Here is a 19403-nt window from a genome sequence, read left to right as displayed (position 1 = left end):
CGATATTCCGTTTACACGGAAGTCCCCTATACTCGCGGGTCTTCCTGTGCTTTCATTGGAGGCAGAAAAGCGAACTTGCTTTTTGCTTCTCTCTTTCCTGTTACTGCCCAAAGCGGGAGATCCGTCCGTCTTGCAAATGACATTCCTGTGTGCAGCAGGATGAGACCCACGCTGATTAGCTTCTCCTAGCAGGCAGGTTGAAATGCCGCTTTCTTTCGCGAGGGAGACAACAGCGGCAGCAGTGCCAGTGCTCCCCACGCGCTGTTGCGCACGCACCAGCCTGGAAGGCTCACCCACATTCCTCCGTGCAGCGCCAGGGCGCGCTGAAGCGGGTCCCACGCGCACCCTTGTCTACCTACAGCCTCGGGGAGCTAGGCTTGCCTTGTACTGCTCTCCTTTGCGACGTGCCTAGAGGGACGATGCTCTCCGGGAGAGCGCGCTGATTCGCTTAGGCGCACGCCCGGGGCCCTGAATCTCCGCCCCGCTCGGCCTGGAACTCCGCCCTGCACGCTGGCGACCGCAGGAGCCGCGGCTTAGTTCAGCCAGGCAAGCAAACGGACTGGAAAGAGGAAGAGGCGGCGGGGGAAAGACACGTTTCTTCGTCTTTCTCCTCGAGCCGTCTGGCTGGCTAGGTTCCCACTCCGCGTGGAGCTCATGGGGAGGCTCCGCTTAGGAGCCGGAGGGGGAGGAAAAGGCGGGCTGCGCGAGGGGTAAACGGCCAAAGAAATCCCCTCCTCAGCTTGCAGGCAATGCTTCTCACTTGCTGCCTTGGCGGCTGCTGTCTCCTCCTCCCCCCAGCTTTGAACCTTTTGTTCTTTCCAATTTGGGGTAGACGCGAACTGCTGCTGCAGCCGCTGCTGCTCCTGCCTCGATGTCAGGGAAGTTCCAGGAGGACATCGGCTCTGGCTGCCATGCGTCCATCCTCCTCCTCCTCGGATCTGCAAGGCATTCCCTTTGCTCGGAGGTGAGGTGGAACCTCAGGGAATCAGCGTGAAAGGACGAGCTGCTGTGTGTTTGTAAGAGGAAATGAAACAGACCCGTGTGTGGGCCGTGATGACCCCAAAGGGGGCTGTCAAGTAATCCAGTGAAAGTGGCTGCAGTGATCCCGACCAGAAATTCTGGTTATGGAGAAGGGGAGGCAACTAATTGCAGAGAGGTACTTCGGTCTAGTTTTCTCGTTACTTTATATTTTAGCGGCCAACTTGGGAGACACTTAATCTGGATTAGTTACTTCTTAAAGGGTAGATCTCTTCTCCCCTCTATCCTCTTCTTCCAGTGCATTATTGTGGGTGAAGTTGAGGTGCTAATTAACATTGTTGGAAACACGGGATGGCTGTTTCTCTGGATGTACCATCATGGCATACACACAGGTGCGATTTTGTATATGTGGTGTTATCCAGATGCTTGCTATTTTTGTCTGATCCTTCTGTGTAGTATACTTGGAACTCCTGAATCCAGTGTTCAGTTTGTATGAGAGGTGCTGGACCTGAAGTCTGCCTTGATTCTCTCAGATCTTGGCTAGATGAAGCCTGGTTGTGCCTGCATGATGAGTATATTATGGTCTGACATGCCCCAACATTTGCAAGAGTTGGGACTAAGTCCTGATGAATTCTATCTCAGTCTCGTTTAAGCGCTGCCTGATCCCCAATAACAAACATAACTTACGATGAACAGACAATAAGGGACATTCTTTTTAAAGCTTTATTCTGGGAGCCACTAATGCAGATTAGCTATCCCACTTTCTACCTGTTAGTTAAGTACCCTGGTGGTTGACCATTTACCAAGCCTTAGCTTCCCACAGTAGGCAGTAACTGCTTGGTACCCTAATTGTTTTGTCCCAAAGAAAATCTTGCCCTCCACTGCTCCCCTGAGATATCTGATCAGGTGTGGTAAGATTCTTCTCATTGCTTGACAAGACAGTACAGGAGACCAGCTTACCAAACGGCTGTGTGCATACTATGGAGAGTTGCTGCTTGGCAAATGGTTGTCTCCATTATCAGGAGAGTGGTAGGAAGCTGTATTCTTTATTTTTTTATTTTAATTGATTGTTTCAGTACATACTGTGTTGGTATAGAATACCCAGGGGTGGTAGTGAAAGGGCACAGTGATCTTGTTGTGTATATGCATGCTGCATAAATGAGGTGGGTTAAGGATTTACAAACTTTGAGTACCTGTACTGGGTTTACTGAAGTGGCAAAAAGTTCAATCATAGTTAGAAAGGGGGGAAAAGCTCACACTGCTGGACAAATGAGATCGCTTGCCACATCTTAAACTGGTAAGAAAATGTGAGGGGGTGATTTATTAGGGGGGGAAGAAATGGATATATCAAGATGACAGAAATGAACATACAGATGAATTTATTTCAAAACAGATTGTTTTTGTGCATTTTTGGAAGCCATACAGTCAAGACCATAGATTTGAAAATGGTTGTACAAGATCCTTGTAATATGTTTCAAATGTGATCTCTGTAAATCTGAAAAATAACATGAGGTGGTTTTCATCAATTTAATACTTTTTTGTAGCTTATTTTCCTTTTCGGAATTCTGGTTTCTGACAGTTAAACCTAGGCTTGTATAAAGGATTACAACCACAACAATCTGATTAATGAAACATACTCTTTTTATAATGGCTTTTCAGGGAACTGACCATTAACTGAGGGTTCCTCCCACCCTTATAAAGAGAATTGTGATTCATGTATGTGGTAAAGACTCCCCATCATCTTGTAGGATAAATAAGCTTATAGTTAAGATAGTAGTGGTTGAATATTGCCTCTTGATATTTTCAAAATATTTCCTATTCCTCACAACTTACATCAGCAGCACAATCCTATGCATGTGTACTTGGAAATGAATTCCACTGTCACTCCCTCTTTAGCGTATTTAGGATTGCGGTGTAGCCGCTAGCCACTTCCTCCAGAGTAGTTCAGCTGAGTTCAATGTGACCGAAGTTCAACATGAATAAATAGGTTTGGGTTTGTGCTATTTCAGCATAATCCTACCATATCTATTTTGAAGTCCCACTGAAATAAAAAAGATGTATGTTTCCAGGTAAGTATGTTTAAGATTGCAGCCCTAGATTATCTCTGTTTGTGTGTGTGTACACACACGTGCATACTATTACTATGAGCCTTTTTCTCTCAAATCTTGAAGACGGCACCTCCTGCTATCTTTCAGTCTATTTAATAGAATAGTAGTGTGTTTTCATATTGTATTGTTTGCTTTAGTATGGCAAAGGGGTTTGTGATGTCAACATTAAAATAATTCAAATGTAAACTACTTTCAGACTACCAATTGCAAGTTGCACATTGCTTCCTAAATTCCTCCTGGAGTACTTGAATTATATTGCAGCCAGCTATTGGAGAATTTTCAGTACTGACTAGGATTGTATTTTATATATAAGCTCTTGTTTAGACAAACTGGTATACATCTGCTTGTGTGTATGCACTTTTTCTGTCTAATGATTTTTTTAAAAGAAAAATAGCTAACTGTTGTTCTTCTCACTCTTTGGAGATTACTTATTTGTGCTACATCTTTTATATGGGTATGCGCTGTAGAGTTAAAAAATAAAAGGCAGCCTTTAGGAACAGCAGCAGCAGCAGCAAACAACAAACCCTTTAAAGGACTGTATTTTAAAGCTTACCTGCACAACTTGTGAGCCATTAAATCAAATGCAGCTACCAGCAATGAAATGTGGCCTGCCAGGTGCTTAAGAATCTATCTTCCTGCTTTTGCAGGAGGTTTAGTGAGCCTCTGGTGGGCTGCATATGTGACTGCAGGAGCTGCATTTGGTCTCATGGGTTGTGTGCAGGTGTGTGAGAGGAGCCCATGCCTGGTGTATCTCTGCTCTTCCTCCTCCTCTACATCTGACCCAAGTAAAGGGTCGAGAAGATATATGGCAAGCTAAACATAGTGTGCATTCTCAAGAGGAATGTCACGTGTAATTCTGCTCGTTCTATCTGTGCAATATATTCCTTTTTTTAAAAATTACATTTGAAGAGTACACAGTATATGTCAAATAGTGTAGCAAAGGTCCTGGTGTAACATAGGCTAGACTGCAGTGTTAAAACCACTATCTTGTGAGATATCTCTTCTTGATGGATTACTTCCAAGCAAGCAGTTTCAGGAAAACAATCAAAAAAATATTTTCTGGATTGAGTAGGCCGTACCGTGATCTCTGCAATACATGAGATAGATATTTCCAAAGTTACTTTGAAAAGTCAACCACTGTCATCTGTTACCTGTACTTTTCACTAGTGTTCATGGTCCGTATTGAACTTGATTACCAAAGATATTGTTTCGTGCTTTGCTTGGTTAAGTTCCTAGAACTTCATGGATGAGACAGTTGGTCATGTATTTTTGGTAATTTACTTTTTTATCCTATAGGAGAAGTTTTAACATTCTTATAAATGGGATTTTTTTCTGGCAAGGTCGTCTTGACCTGGAAGTTGTATGCACTTCAGTGAGACCTTACTTCTACATAAAATACCCTGTTTCCCCAAAAGTAAGACCTACCCCGAAAGTAAGACCTAGCAGTAATTTCTGATGTACCGCTAATTGCCCTAATGCATTTTTTTGGGGTAAAATTAATATAAGACACTGTCTTATTTTCGGGGAAACACGGTAGTTAGGATTGGGTTGTCATGATCAACTGACCAATGAAGCCAAAAGTCATTACATCATTGTACACGATTAATTGAGTTGCTTCTGAATTGATGTGCGTAAAATACCCAATATGTAAGTATATTAATGCAGAAGTGGCACACTAAGGGTTGTATCCAAAGATAGTTAGTCATGACTGAGACCCATTGAAAATAATGGTCATAACTGACTTTGCTGGGTAGGAGAGCAGCATTGGCATGATTCCAAGGTTTCAAAGTAGTTTTGGCATTCTTTGCTATTAGAGGAACTACATCATGCCACTCACATACAGTAAGAAGAATTGGGCCTAAGCTTTCAGTCTGCATACCTAGAGCCTTTGGAGTGAGGTGGTATAATAAATACTAGTTCAGTCAAAAATAATATGCTATCTACTATGTATCGCATGGAAATAACAGTTTTCTTTAGTTCAGTAAGCTGTCACTTACTCCAGTCTTGTTAATGCATCATCTCAGCTTCTCGGCTGTTAACAGGATACAGTTATGCAACAAGTGTTCTGCAACTGATGATGCATTTACTGACCATAGCGATGCTAGAATGTAGTGATACAGTATTCACTTTTTCCTCCCAAGTGGGGACCACTTTGGCAAAAAACTTTCTTTGTGAGAGCCGTTTCCCACTGTGCTGAACTCTGCACAGTATGTGCTTTTCTCAGTGCTGGGTGGCCCTTTAAGAGAGAGACAGCCCTCTCTTAATTGCTCCAGGAGAAAAGCCCTGGGAAGGGCTACATTTCCCTGTGCAGGGCTTTCCAAGATGGTGTCGGGGCTCAAGATAGCCCAGTTTCTCTTAAAGGAGCCACACTGGAATTTAGCAAAGCACAGAAATGCACAATCAGATTAGTAATCTCTGCATGGTGCCAAGGGGACTGTGCAGAGTATTCTGCTTTGGTTGAAGCTTTGCACAGGCTCAAGAAATGGTTAGTCAGGGAGCCGCACTCAGGGTTGATGGGGGCTGCCACTGGCCCTTGGGCCTTACAATGAACAACACTGCTATAATGTATGGGTCGGACCAGACTGGTGACTTTTCAGGTGATTTGATAGTGAAAATAAGAACATGGTGCGTTATGCATATCATCCTGTCACTGGTTAAGATCCAGAAAATGGAACATAGGAAACTGCCATATACTGAGTCAGACCATTGGTCTATCTAGCTCAGTATTGTCTTCACAGACTGGCAGCAGCTTCTCCAAGGTTGCTGACAGGAATCTCTCTCAGCCCTATCTTGGAGAAGCCAGGGAGGGAACTTGAAACCTTCTACTCTTCCCAGAGCGGCTTCCTCCCCTGAGGGGAAGATCTTGCAGTGCTCACACATCAGGTCTCCCATTCAGATGCAACTAGGGCAGACCCTGCTTAGCTATGGGGACAAGTCATGCTTGCTACTATAAGACCAGCTCTCCTCTCAGGTCTGAGGGAACATGGTAAAGGTAAAGTTGTGCCAGGTAAAGTTGTTGGTGCTGACTCCTGACAACCACAGTGCCATATGGTTTTCTTTGGTAGAACACAGGAGGGATTTACTATTGCCATCTCCAGTGCAGTATCTTTCAGCATCTTCCTATATTGCTGCTGCTCAATATAGGTGTTTCCCTTAGTCTGGGAAACATACCCGTGGGGATTCGAACCAGCAGCCTCTTGCTCCCAAGGCAAGTTACTTCCTCGCAGTGCCATTAGGTACCTTTACAATATTAAAGCTAAACAAGTCTCAGTCCAGTCAGTACTTTGAGTGAGAAGCTTCCTAGAAGCCTATTGAAACCTAATCCAAGGATAATTTTGTATGTTTAATAAATCAGGGTTGTGCTCTTTAGGATTTTCCCCACTGAGACTTTATACCTCATTAAACTATTCAGCATGGTGTAGTGGTTAGAGTGCTAGACTAGGACCGGGGAGACCTGAGTTCAAATCCCCATTCAGCCATGATACTTGCTGGTGACTCTGGGCCAGTCACTTCTCTCTCAGCCTAGCCTACTTCACAGGGTTGTTGTGAGGAGAAACGTAAGTATGTAGTACACTGCTCTGGGCTCCGTGGAGGAAGAGCGGGATATAAAATGTAGATAATAATAATAAATTATTTGGTAAAAAAGCTTGCAGTCTACCCTAGCCTGGTCATTGTTCTGTCCTTCCTTGTTAACATAGCCTTCTTGCTATTTTTTTAAAATTGTTCTTTAGCATAAAAATGCATAAAAATTATTTTTAATAAGTAACAAATTACCACAATTCACTGATTTCTTCTGAACATTTCAGTGTATAGCAAAATTGAGCTAGGGTTGCCAGTGAGGAGAGCTGGTCTTGGGGTAGCAAACATGAATTGTCCCCTTTGCTAAACAGGGTCTCCCTGGTTGCACTTGAATGGGAACCTACATATGAGCACTATAAGATATTCCCCTTAGGGGATGGGGCCGCTCTGGGAAGCGCACCTGCATGCTTGTATGCAGAAGATTCCAAGTTCCCTCCCTGGTTTTTCCTAGATAGGGCTGAGAGAGAATCCTTCCTGTAACCTTGGTGAAGTTGCTACCAGTCTGTGTAGACAATACTGAGCTAGATGCACCAGTGGTCTGACTCTGTATAAGGCAGCTTCCTATGTTACTAATTCTGATTTAGGTTATTCCTTGAGATTTTCGCATCCCCCCCCACCAGGTTCCATTAAATATTTTCATTAAAATCATTATTCAGATAAACTTCCTACAAGACAAATCTTTTGTAACTGTTGCTTGTTCTGGTTATAGGTGCAAAAAACCAGACGACGATGATCTGGCAAAAAATAAAATAAAATAAAATGGAATCACTATCTGAAAAGCAATTTTTTGGACAGCATTCATTTTGTTCCAACTTATAAAGAATTTTATAATGGATTGTACTCTATGTCAGTACTATGGCAGTTCTTAATAGCTAATGCATATTCACAAATGTGAGTATTGACTTATTGTTGTAAAGATTTAAACCTGAATCCTTGACAAAACTTGAATCAATTAAAGAGTTTGATTTGCTTTTCAGTACAATAGTCAAAACTTCAGCATTTGCCAGCTGATAAGTGGTTTTTTAATAGGTTGGTTGTCGATCATTTGAGTTCTATCGTGTTAAGGCAAAACTTTTAACAGCTTAAAACCCTGAGGCCTTCATGTTAATGAAGCTTTTACGCTCACCAGACTTCCTCTTACGGTCTGTGGAGCTGGAAACTTGATTTGTGAAATGTGGTCAGAATAATTAGACAGTCGAGAGCCTTACAGATATAGCACAAATAGGCTATCAGCTAGCATCTAGTTATATGAATATTAAATGCCAGAAAACAAAAGGTTTGTATTAAACTGGATAGAAAAGGTAGGCCTACAAATTCAAATCCCTTCTCTCTGACATGTAAGTCTTGGTTGTTTGCTTACTCTCAAATAAGAAACTTCACAATATGAATTCCGAGGTGATAAGAATGGAGAACTGTACCATCTTTTTGCCCAGTTATTTGAGTTGGCTCTTGGGTTTATTAATGAGACTTTTTGTGAATTTCGTATCATGTTAGTTGAATATTTAATTTGTTTCTGCTCTAGTTACATTCTAAACATTTGTACTGCCTAAATATTATGGTTGTGGAGCATTGGCCCAAATATGGAATGGATGGCTATGGTTGGGAAGAAGGAATATTTGTGGTTTTTGGCCCAGTGTGATAAGGACTGGACAACGGAGAGGTTAGGTTGACTAGTGAGCTCACGACTTAGAGGAATGAGTGCTGTACATTGAGTTTGGTGAGATTCTAGTAATAGGATAGCCAGCTCTAACCAAAGCTATTCCTGAAATCTTTTTCCCAGTCCCCCTGCCCCCTCTATTTATATGATATTTATATTTATGTGATATATTTCAAATCATTAAAATCTCCAAGATTGCGCTCAATAGTCAGTTGGAGATTGCAGGCCAATCCTGGCAACCCTATCTTGGAACCATCCTGACATCAAGGTGAGAACCAAAGGAGTGAAAGTAGGCCTGAGGTTATGTGTCTCAAATCCAGTTTGAATCGTACCCTTATCCTACCCTTATGTGGATAAAGTAAGGAGGATAGTATCCGTTTGGATGGGTTAGATTCATATTTTTATTCTAACCTTTTATGCCTGTCCTTTTCTATTGTACATCTCTGAAACAGTTTTCATATCGTACAAGTATTTTCTGCCTTGCAGAACCTGAAGCGGGATAGGACATAAATCTCCTGATATTAAAGATTAAACTCACCTTATGATAGTGCTGACTTGCTGAACTATTTAAGAAAATGAGTCTACAACAGCAGGTAAAAATAGTGGGTACCAGGGGCAGATCGTATCTGTGGGCAAAATGGGCAGCGCTCTGCTTAAATTTCTCAGTCAGCAATGTTGTCTCTGACTCCATTTTCTGTGCCTGCTGCCTCCCTCTGTTGTTCCCTGCTGCTCTTGCCTACAGCCTGCTGTAGGCAAGAGCAGCCTGCAGTTGCTTTAAGAGTTGTGAGGTGAGTAGCAAACAACAAATTAAAAGCCCCAGATCTTTTAAAATATTAATAAGGCAGGAACCAATAAGCATCCTCACTTTTGTTTTTGCAAAGTAGGAGATCCTAGGACTGTCCTATAATCCAATCTGAGAGGATCTAGGCTGATTGACTCCTCAGGCAACCAATCAGAGTGCCCAGAGGTTGGGGAAGTCTTTCTTTTAGCTACTTAAGAATCCAATTACCATTTTGGTTAGAGAGCGGGAAGGCTGGCTAGGTGTTTGGAAATCTGATCTTTTGCTGGCTTCTTGGTTTGTGTTCGTTTGGAGAGGAGGAGTACAACTTCTGTTTTATCTTCCTGCACCTCTCACTACCTGTGGCTCCACCCATCACCTGCTCTGCTTAACCCCCCTACCCCAGTCACCACCAGCCTCCACTGGTGTGTACATTACATCTATATGAATCTCACACATTCTTAGTGCATTGAAATTCAGTGGGACTCTGTGGGCAAGTGTGTAGGGCTGAAATCTTAGATGGCAGCCATGGGACTCTGTGTGGAGTAGTCTGCAAAGTTGTATTCTAAAAATAATAAAAATTTAATTGGAGTCAAGACTGATGAAGAACCAATAGGCTCAAAACATATTGGAATTTGATATTCTTCTCTCCATACTGTTGTGTGATGCTCACGAAGATGTGCATCATAGTTGGTTTGATAATACCAAATCAATCTTTTGAATCACTTTGACTGCAGTATCATCTAAGGCCAAATGAAACAGTAGCCTGGTAGTAATTTTTGACTTCATTTTTTGCCTCTTTTGGGAGGGCTTTTTTTGATAGTTGAGAAGTGGGGGAGGAGGGAAGGAAAGTGTAATTAACTCCCTCACTCTATAAATTACCTCACCTCTAGTGGTTCCAAATGCATGTCTGTGGATTTTTAAAATTAAAGAAAGCTATTGGATTTCCACTGCACATACTTGTGTGTAATGTGGCTTGGCCCTGAGATACATTTAGTTCCCAATACCTGTGCAAAAAATTAATGTTCAGTAAGCAATCTTATTATGAAATGTTCTCTGTGGACAGCACATGTATTTCTCCAGAAAGATGCATTGTTAAAGGAATGTGGGTGTAACAACACACTCTTTATTTTGTCTTAAATTTACATGTGTTTTTAGATGTGAAGTACTTAAATCACACCACTTTTACCATGAATTAAGACCAACACCCTTTTGCATATTCCCAGAAGTTTCAGCCCACTGTTCTTCTTGTAACACAATGGAAAAGGATATTATGGGTGAGTTCACATGCGTCAGTAAGAAGTTTGGGAGAGGGAACCAGAGGTCCCCATGATGTGTGCACCCCTTTGGGGCATGTCATCTGAACCCAGCAAAGTCCAGTTGGCAGCCTACTAACCCGACTTAACAACCTTCAATTTCAGCGCTTGGTTGCAAACCTCAAGTTGAGGCTGGTAACAAGTTGGGTTGGCCAGTTGACAACTGGACTTGGGCGGGTTCAGGCAAAACGCTGCATGGGAACACGTGTGCTGTGAGAACTACTGATTGTCTCTCCCAGGCGCCTTACTGAGGGTTATGTAAACCTACCCAATGATTCTCTTGGCCCTTGAAATAGATATGGGTCGGCATGAAGCTGTAAGGTCATTAGCATTGCTTAAAATATTAGCATTGAGGCTAAACACGTTAACCCCAAGGCTGTGATGCTGCAGAGTTAGATACTGGAGCAGGGAGTTATTAGCACATGGCTTCATGTTGCGGGGTATATGTTGAGCGAAGCCGCTTCAAATTACACTTGTGGCACTTGCAGTCCCTCCCCTCTGCTCTTGGTTTTTGTTTTTGCAAGTTCACATCACATGTCTGTGTTTTCCTTCTAGCCAATGGGGTGGAGGAGAGACTTCTAAAGAGCTATATCTGCATTTCTAAAGCGAGTAATCCTCTTATCATGCTAATGATTCTACTTCAGTGCCTCTCCCTGTTTGCTCTGGCATTTTCAGAAAGTGTAGCTTAAAACCAGCATTTTAAAAACCTGGAAATACATCGAGATAAGCTATAATTCACAAGACAAAACCCCATTCATTCATTCATTCATTCATTTGATTTTTATTGATTGATTGATTTGATTTGAATGTGGAATGGGTCCAAGGATCTCGAAGGGACTGGGGTAAGTTTGGTACACAATCTCTTCTGAAGGAGATTTGGGGTATGTGGCGGGGCCATTCTGCTTCCTTCCTGTGTGCTTCCTTAGCCTCTCCTGGCTGGGTTGCAGCCAGTTCACTAGTGGGGAGGCTTGAGAGAGAAAGCAAGGGTTCCAGCTCGTGTACTGTCTGCAAGCTGGCCATGAGGGGCTGAGGAAGTGCACAGGAAAGAGTGGAGCAGCCTTCCTCACACCAACATCAGAAGTACCACACAGAACCACCTCCTGCCACTCTTGGAAGGCATACCAGGGGTTGCTGACCCCTTTTCAAGAGCTTGCTTCCTTTTCTTTCTCAGCCTGATTGTGATTTAAATGGCCGTTACTTCAGGAAGACAAGTGACAGTCATTCATGAAATTGGTAAAATTTGAACAGGAGGCTAAGTTACACCTGCTAACTTGGCAAAGAAGCACTTTTTTAATGTGGTGATCCTCTTTATTTAGCAGGGGGAGAGTAATTGGCCCTATCCACCCCCAGCACAGTACTACCAGTGACTGTTGCTGGTGTCGATCTTATGTTTCTTTTCAGATCGTGAGCCCTTTGGGGATGGGGATCCATCCTATTTATTTATTATTTCTTTTTGTAAACCGCTTTGAAAATTGTTGAAAAGTGGCATATCAATTGTTGTTGTTGAAGTACTAATTCATTTAAAATATTTGAAACCCACACCTCCAGTATACTTGTTGCTCAGGGTGGCTTACAATAAGTATATTTTAAATATATTTTCTGAGTATATTTTAAATCTCTGTGTATATTTTAGCTTATTGAGCTTTGAGTATATTTCAGATCTCTCGGGACACAAATTTTGGCCCAAAATTCTACGTTGCTTCTAATTGTAACTTACAGTGTTTCTAGAGTATTTCTGAGTATGCTTAGGCTTATGATACAAATACCTTAGTCCTATTCAGACATTATGTTGTACAGCTGTATGTGCATACAAATGTCTGTTACATGTATATGTTTTTGTGTGAACATAATGTATGTGTTGAGCATAATGTGTGAATAGGACTCTTATGGCATGGTATAATTGCTGCTGGACTGCACCAGTTAACAACATAAGAACAGCCCTGCTGGATCAGGCCCAAGGCCTATCTAGTCCAACATCCTGTTTAACACAGTGGTCCACCATCTGCCTCAGAGAAGCCCACAGGCACGAGGTGAGGGCATGCCCTCTTATTGTTGTTCCCCTGAAACTGATATTTAGAGATCTTGCCTCTGAAGCTGGAGGTGGCCCATAGCCACTAGACTAATAGCCATTGATAGGCCCTCCATTAATCTGTCCAAGCCCCTTTTAAAGCCACCCAAGCTAGTGGCTATCACCACATCCAGTGGCACTGAATTCCATAGATTATTTATTTATTTATTTATTTTTACATTTCTATACCGCCTTTCGTTAAAAGAAAACCCCAAGGCAGTTTACAAAAATTAAAACATACAATAAAAGCAGTAAAAACATCAAGCTAAAAACATATAAACAAGCATAAAAACATGACAACGGATAACAGATTATGTGCTGTATGAAAAGGTACTTCCTCTTGTCGGTCCTAAATTTTCAGACCATCGGTTTCATGGGATGACCCCTGGTTCTAATCTTGCGAGAGAGGTGGAAATGTGTGTCTGTCCACTCTCTATATTCCATGAATAATTTTATGTACCTCTATCATGTCTCCCCATAGTCACCTCTTTTCCAAACTAAAAAGCCCCAGATGCTGTAGCCTTGCCTCTAAGGAAGGTACTGCAGGCCTCTGATCATCTTGGTGCCCTCTTCTGCACCTTTCCCAGTTATACAGTATCTTAATATACAGTGACCAGAACTATATACAGTACTTCAAATGTGGCTGCACCATAGATTGTATATGGAGGTTATAATGTTAGCAGTTCTGTTTTCAATCTCCTTCCTAATGATTCCTAGAATGGAATTTGCCTTTTTTATAGCTGCCATGCACTGAGTCAACACTTTCAATGAGCTTTCCCCCTTGATCCCAAGATCTCTCTCCTGGTCAGTCACTGACAGCTCAGACCCCATCAGTGTATATGTGAAGCTGGGTTTTTTTGCCCCATTATGCATGATGCATCACTTTACATTTGCCTACACTGAACCTTACACTTGCCATTTTGTTGCCTACTCACCTGGTTTGGAGAGATCCTTTTGGAGTTCCTCACAATCTGTTTTGGATTTCACAACCTTAAATAGTTTGTCATCTGAAAATTTGGCCACCTCACTGCTTACCCCAACTTGTGGATCATTTATGAATAAGTTAAAGAGCACTGGTCCCAGTACAGATCCCTGGGGAACCCCACTTCTTACTTCCCTCCATTGTGAAAACTGCCCACTTATTCCCACCCTTTGTTTCCTGTCCTTCAACCAGTTAGCAATCCACACATGTACTTGTCCCCTCATCCCACGATTCCTAAGTTTACTCAAGAGCCTTTGGTGGAGAACTTGGTTGAAAGCTTTTTGGAATTCCAATTATACTGTGTCAACTGGATCACTTTTATCCACATTACAGTTGATACTCAAAGAACTCCAAAGCTTAGTAGGCAAGACTTGCCCTTGTAGAAGCCATGCTGGTTCTTCTTCAGTAAAGCCTATTCTTCTATATGTTTAACAAATTTTTCCTCAAGTAAGTGTTCCATGAACTTACCTGGCACAGAACTTAAGGTAACTGGCCTATAGTCTCCCCCCACCCACCCAGTAGTTCCCTGATCCTTTTTTGAAAATCGGTATTAAATTAGCTACTTTCCAGTCCTGGGAACTGATTGTAGAGATAAGTTACATATTTTTGCTAGGAGATCAGCAATTTCACATTTGAGTTCCTTCAGAACTCTTGGGTGGATGCCATCTGGCTACAGTTTAGACTGCAGTTGGGGAAATCACATGATGGAACACTACCCCCTATTAAAAACTTCCTGCAAATAGAAAACTATATGTTATGTATGAGAGTTCTAGTCTGCCCTTCTCCTGGAGATTTGTTTTCCATTTGTAGGGATGTGTGTGTTACCCAATCTCCAACTGCCGTCATAGACTCCATAGGTTTGGAGAAGGCTGCCTAGGCCAACCCCCTGCTTGATGCAGGAAATTAGCCCAGTAGTTTCATCATTAACTGGTTTTATCATTAAGAATTGTCTCCTAAAGTTAAATTGAACTCTACCATCCTGTAATTTGAGCCCATTAGATCTATTCTTGCCCTCTGAGACAGAGGAAAACAAGCCCTTGCCCTCTTCTATGTGACAACCCTTCATATATTTGAAAAGTGCTATCAAGTCAATGCAAGGTGACAATAAGGGAGGTGATAAAAGAGTCTGAAGAACATTTAGCTAAAAGCATCAAGGGGGATAACAAAAACTTCTTTAAATACATCAGAAGCAGGAAACCTGCCAGGGAGGCAGTTGGACCGTCAGACAATGAGGAAGTGAAAGGGATTATTAAGGAGGATATGGAGGTTGCAGAGAAGCTAAATGGGTTATTTGAATCTGGCTTCACGGCAAAAGATACTGAGCATATACCTGTTCCTGAAGCAGGCTTTTTGGGGACAGAGGCTAGAGAACTGAGTCAGATAGAAGTGATGAGGTGGCATTCTAAACTGTCTGGAAAAATCAAACAAGCGAATTGCCAGGGCCAAACGGCATCCTTCCAAGAGTCCATAGAGAACTCAGATTTGAAATTGCTGACTTTATTGCAAAAATATATAACTTATCCCTACAATCAGGCTCTATACTAGAGGACTGGAAAGTAGCAAATATAACACCGATTTTCAAAAAGGGATCAGGGGCGATCCAGGAAATTACAGGCTGGTTTAATTGGCCTGCACAACATAAGGCCTGGGGCCAGATCTGGTCCACAGGGCCTTTTTTGCTGGCCTACAGGTAGGAATATCCTGCTGCAGCAGCAGGAGTTATGAAGAGTTCTTGGTCTATCCTGCTGACCACCAGCCGCAGCTGAATCAGGTTGGCTGTTTAAGAGCAGATCTTCCCTAGGGCTGGAGCCCACTGACATCATTCCTCTTTTATTTTATTTATTTATTCATTCATTCATTCATTCGATTTCTATACCGCCCTTCCAAAAATGGCTCAGGGCGGTTCACACAGAGAAATAACAAATAAATAAGATAAACAAAATGGATCCCTGTCCCCAAGGGGCTCACAATCTAAAAAGAAACATAAGAGACACCAGCAACAGTAACTTTGCCGTTCTTTGCCGTTGCCGTTCCCCCTGACTCCAACCCTTTGTCTGCTCACATTCTTTAATATTTTTATTTAATTTATTTTAATGTAATAATTAATGTGCTGAAAATTTATCTCAGCCCCTGCACACCAAGACATGGTTGGTTCCAGCCCAGTGAGCTATTCATTCATTCATTTGATTTCTATACCGCCCTCCCAAAAATAGCTCAGGGCGGTTTACACAGAGAAATTGAGTTGTGCACCCCTGATAGTTTAACATCTGTTCCAGGCAAATTGATGGAAAGCATTCTCAAGGATAAAATTGTAAAGCACATAGAAGAACAGGCCCTGCTGGGAGAGAACCAGCATGGCTTCTGCAAAGGTAAATCTTGCCTCACAAACCTTCTGGAGTTCTTTGAGAGTGTCAACAAGTGTGTGGCTAAAGGTGATCCAGTCGAAATAGTATACCTGGACTTGCAAAAAGCTTTCAACAAAGTTTCCCATCAAAGACTCTTGAAAAACTTAGCAGTCATGGAATAAAGGGGAACAAGTACATGTGTGGATTGGTAACTAGTTGAAGGAGAGGAAACAGAGGGTAGGTATAATTGGAGAGTTTTCACAATGGAGGGAAGTAAGAAGTAGGATCTGTAATGGGACCGGTGCTTTTTAAGTTATTCATAAATGATCTAGAAGTAGGGGTAAGCAGCGAGGTGGCCAAATTTGCAGATGACACCAAAGTATTTAGGGTAGTGAAATCCAAAACAGATTGTGAGGAGCTCCAAATGGTTCTCTCCAAACTGGGTGAATGGGTGACGAAATGGCAAATGCAGTTCAGTATTGGCAAGTGTAAAGTGATGCACATTGGGATGGAACCCCCCAACTTCACGTATATGCTGATGGGATCTGAGCTGTTGGTAACTGGCCAGGAGAGGGTCGTGGTGGACAGCTCGTTGAAAATGTTGACTCAATGTGCGGCAGCTGTGAAAAAGGCCAATTCCATGCTAGGGATCATTAGGAAGGGGATTGAAAATAAAAATGCTAATATTATAATGTCCTTATACAAAACTATGGTGCAGCCATACTTGGAATACTGTGTACAGTTCTGGTCGTCACTTCTAAAGAAGGACATTGTAGAACTGGAAAAGGTGCAGAAGAGGGCAACCAAGATGATCAGGGGCCTAGAGCACCTTTCTTATGAGGCAAGGCTACAACACTAGGGGTTTTTTAGTTTAGAAAAAAGACGACTGTGGGGAGACATGATAGAAGTCTATAAAATCATGCATGGTGTGGAGAAAGTGGATAGAGAGAAATTCTTCTCCCTCTCACATAACGATAGAACTAGGAGTCATCCCATGAAATTAATTGGCAGGAAATCCAGGACCAACAAACGGAAGTACTTTTTCACACAACACATAATCAGCTTGTGGAATTCTCTGCCACAAGATGTGGTGACAGCCAACAACCTGAATGGCTTTAAGAGGGGTTTGGATAACTTTATGGAGGAGAGGTCTATCAACGGCTACTAGTCGGCCACCTCCTGCCTCCAAGGCACGTTGCCTCTGAGTACCAGTTTCGGGGGAGTAACAGCAGGAGGGAGGGCATGTCCTCAACTCTTGCCTGTAAGCTTCCAGCGGCATCTGGTGGGCCACTGTGTGAAACAGGATGCTGGACTAGATGGGCCTTGGGCCTGATCCTGCAGGGCTGTTATGTTCTTATGCATGAGGTGGGACTTAAGAACATAAGAACAGCCCTGCTGGATTCATCTTTTCTCCAGTCTAAACTTAACCAGTTCCTTCAGTTGTGCCCCTAGGCTTTGTTTTCCAAACCCCGATCATCTTCATTATCCTCCTCCTTAATCCATTCCAGTTTCTCTATACCTTTTTAAAGCTTGGTAGTCAGGACTGGTCACAGTACTCCAGATGTGGTCTGACTTGAGCGGTACCAGTCTGAAGTAGTACGGTCTTAGAACAAAGCTGTGTGACGAGCTGTTTGCCTATAAACACTTTCTGTAGCTTCTAATTGAAATGAAGGGAGAATTGTTTAGAATACTTTCACATGGCAAAATTAGCTCTGATCCTCCTTACCTATAAAATTGCTTTGGGCCAGTTTTGATCCCTGTGCATTCCGCAGGAAAGGAACAATGGCAACTGTGAATGCTTTGAAAACCTGGTTTGTGCTGCTTTTGATCGCCTACCCTCTGTCTTCTCACTATGTTTGCAATTATTTGTGTAGAACATACTCGACCCAGTGTTTATTTAGCATCAGCGGCCAGCTTGGTGCTGTTGAACATCAGGGTTGATTTGATTTAAATCATGATTTAAATCACTTCACAGGAGGACTCAATTTTACTGATTTACATCACTAGTCAGGAAGATTCTATTTAATCATCATTTTCTTGTAAAAATAAATTCTTGTTGTCTAATATAACCTTCTAAAAATGAAACCTACATCTATCGGTGAATATGTATTAAGGTAAGTGCACGCTATAATACAGTGGCAGCCAGTGAGAGTGGTGCTGGGTTGCTGGCAAGAAGTAACTTTCAAAAAGTGATTTCTGGTGGTACCTGCAAGCCACTGTGAGCAGCAGCGGCCTTCCCATCCCACGCAGCAGCTGTTCCAGCTCCAGCACTCACCTGGCCCTCTGCACATGTGTGGAAGCTATTTGCGTGGTCAGCAACACCATGCTAACCATACAAGTGGCCTCTGCACATGCACAGAGGCTAGGTGAGTGCTGGAGCTCTGGCAGCTGCTGCGCAGGATGGGCAGGGTGCTACTGCTCACGGTGCCGGCGGCCCCACTGGAAATCACTTCTTAAAGGTGTCTCTCGCCGCCTTCCTTACTGGCTGCCAGTGCTGTAATAGGTGCACACAACTCATAAGAGAGAGCCAGCATGGTGTAGTGGTTAGAGTGCTGGACTAGGACTGGAGAGACCCGAGTTCAAATCCCCATTCAGCCATGAGACTAGCTGGGTGTCTCTGGCCCAGTCACTTCTCTCTCAGCCTAGCCTACTTCACAGGGTTGTTGTGAGGAGAAACCTAAGTATGTAGTACACCGCTCTGGGCTCCTTAGAGGACGAGCGGGATATAAATGTAACAATAATAGTAATAGTAATAGTAGTAATAATAATGCTGTTTCGCTTTGGCAACCAGGCGTTGCATTTCTTTAGTTGCACTGTTTGTATCTCACACACATGCCAGTCTTATCCACAGGTACTGTACAGGATCTTGATTAAAATATTCCCAAATGGGATCTCTTTTATTGCCTGCTACCATGATAGATGTTTCTTTTCAACAATGGAGGATACACTTGGAAAAAGTTTCCTCAGGACTGCATGAATTCTTTTTGTTCTCTTTTGGTTTCACTTTTTATTCCCCTACCCTACCCCTTTCATTTATATCTAGACTCCTCCTCCTTGCTCAGATCTACTCCACCCCCACCCCCCAATTCTCTATTAATTCATTGGCCTTCTTTGATCAGATTCAGACATTATGATGTACAAGTTAACAGATGGCTGTACACCTGTATACATGTTTCTGTAAAAGATCTTATATGGGTTAATTTTAAAATTGAATCTGGATACAGGCCCTTAAAATGCATGGTACAGATAGGAGGTGTACTGCTGTACCTGCATTCAACAAAACCTGTGAATGACTGTACCTGTGTACACTATAGACTCGTATGAGTGTTGAACATAAAGTGTGACTCAGTCTAATTTCGTTGCACTTTTAAAGAGAGAGAAAGAGAGAGGGGAGGGCAAGCACTTAAGTGTATATGCGTATGTTGCATGTACACCACCTGCAGAATACGATTGATCAGGTTTATCATCTCTCATCCCCATGTGCTGCTGTTAATATATGGAATATAATTAGAAGTTATGATTGACATTCATGATGATATCTTTGACCTATGTTCTTCTAAAATGTAAATTGGATTTTAAAAAATTATTTTAA

General features: G+C 42.5%; 1 protein-coding gene across 6 annotated transcripts in view; it reads left to right on the top strand.

The window, feature by feature from the left end:
* The first annotated feature begins 262 nt into the window (after positions 1-262).
* GPR63 (G protein-coupled receptor 63) overlaps positions 263-19403 on the top strand; it is a 43389-nt gene continuing 24248 nt past the window's right edge. For 2 of the 6 annotated variants that reach the window (XM_053287567.1, XM_053287566.1), the window contains exon 1: positions 992-1156. The gene's annotated coding sequence lies outside the window, so the exon portion shown is untranslated. Of the gene's footprint in view, positions 965-991; positions 1157-1205; positions 1371-1979; positions 2008-19403 lie in introns of those variants that run through there. The other 4 variants (XM_053287565.1, XM_053287564.1, XM_053287570.1 and 1 more) reach the window with 4 other exon arrangements.

Source organism: Hemicordylus capensis, chromosome 1, assembly GCF_027244095.1.
Source record: "Hemicordylus capensis ecotype Gifberg chromosome 1, rHemCap1.1.pri, whole genome shotgun sequence".
NCBI lineage: Eukaryota > Metazoa > Chordata > Lepidosauria > Squamata > Cordylidae > Hemicordylus > Hemicordylus capensis.
Note: the sequence above shows the minus strand (reverse complement) of the source record. Positions and strands in the feature narration are given on the sequence as shown.